Raw genomic sequence first — 1,992 nt, forward strand, 5'->3', positions numbered from 1 at the left:
GAGACCACTAGGATAGGCCAGGAGGAGGGGGCAAAGGGGTAACGAAAGGCAGCAGGGCTGTTGTGGCCAAGTGCTAAGGGAAGATTCCCTCAGACCCTCACTCCCTCTCATTCCAACCTACCTACTTCCTTCCTTCCTTTCTCACTCACTCCCCTCCTTCCTTCCTTGCCTCCTCATTTCCATCTCCTTCATTCCTTCTGTTTCCCTCCCTCCTTCCCTGCCTCCCTGCTTCTCATTCCCATCTCCTTCCTTCCTGTTTCCCTCCCTCCCTCTCCCTGCTTCTCATCCCCACCTCCTTCCTGTTTCTCTCCATCCTTCCCTGCCTCCCTATTTCTCATTCCCATCTTCCTTCCTTCCTTCCTTCCTTCCTTCCTTCCTTCCTTCCTTCCTTCCTTCCTTCCTTCCTTCCTTCCTTCCTTCCTTCCTTCCTTCCTCCTGTTGGGCATACCCAGGCAGGTTTGGCTTCTCGCCATCTTCTCCTCACCCGGCCCAGCCTCTTCATGTGGTGAAGAGAGTGCATTGCTGCCTGCTGAAACCAGGCAGGCTGGGGACTGGGTGGCACGACGCAGGTAAAGTGGGCTCTCATGTCGCTCGCTGCATCCCCTCCCCCAGAGCCGGGTGTGTGAAGTGGGTGAGGGCCAATTGTTGGTGACCTCTAACCGATTCTGCCTTTCTTCATTCTCGTGGAGAGTGACCCTTCCCCAGTTGCATTTGTTCCCTGTTTTTCACTGCCACTTGTGTGCGCCTGGCACGGATGGCTGCCACAAAGTTGTAGATTGGCTCCCTGCTGGCCTGTTTTTTATCATCTCTTTTCTCCCCCCCTCTTCGATGCAGGTCCAGCTGACTCCTCTTCCCAAGGCTGCATCTTTTTTTAAAAAAAAAAGTTTTATTAATTTTTTAACATAATCACCTTAATATTCAGTAAACAGTGTGTTGTCTGGATTTACATTTAAGAAACATTCACTAACAGTTGATTTCTATAATCTATAATCCACATAATAACTTTACTTGATTTCCTCTTTTTCCCATAATGTTCTCTTTTACCAACCTTAAGTTAATACAATTCTTGTTATTTTAGTGAATGACAATTAAGTATAAAAGTTTTCTAATATTTCTACAGATAATAATCACATCAATATAATATTCCTTTTCTATCTAGTCATTCTAGTTGTCTCATCATAGATCCTGTTTACAGTTCTTGTTTACATTTGTTTTTCCCATAATGTTCAAAACGTTCTTTCTGGTTAAGATTTTCTCAAAATTAATACATTTAAACATTTAAGTCTATTTTTTCTCATATAAGCCAACCCAATACGTTTACCTTTCTTAAGGAATAAATAAGACTAAAAAAAGAAAAAAGAATAAGAATAAAAAAATAATAATAAAATAATATGCTATTTAAAATCCCTATTTCTTATAAGCTAATACATATTTATTTCCCAAAAAAATTCATTCTTTTTTACCATAATTAAAAATATATTTAATCTTTAAATATTCCATTTAATAAATCTAGTCCTCTAGTCTTTTAACTCTTATTCAAAACATTTTTTAATCCATTGTAATTTTCTTAAAGTCAATCACCTTTAGATATCTAAAACATTTTCTTTATATAAGCCATTCCAACTCTTGATATTACTCATATCAAGAAATAAAAAAAGAAAGAAGAAAAAGAAAGTACTATGTTACTGGAGGGGCTCTTCCCTCTTAAAATCAAATTCATATCCAAATTTTTTCTATTTCTTTAACCATATTCAAACAGTGCCTGCCTGTCTTGGAGGAGCTCGACAGTGAACCAACTCTAGAAGAATTACCGTATTTATTGGCGTATAACACGCACTTTTTCCCCCTGAAAATAGGGGGCAAATGATGTGTGCGTGTTATACGCCGATATAAGCTCTCCGCCGCCTGGCCCCACCTCGGCCCGGGCAGCCATGGCCCTTCCCCGTCCTCCTGCTGCCGCTGCCGCCGCGGCCCTTCGCCACCCGGCCCCAC

This window comes from Protobothrops mucrosquamatus, unplaced genomic scaffold (assembly GCF_001527695.2).
Source record: "Protobothrops mucrosquamatus isolate PMUCROS unplaced genomic scaffold, P.Mucros_1.0 scaffold232, whole genome shotgun sequence".
Taxonomy (NCBI): domain Eukaryota; kingdom Metazoa; phylum Chordata; class Lepidosauria; order Squamata; family Viperidae; genus Protobothrops; species Protobothrops mucrosquamatus.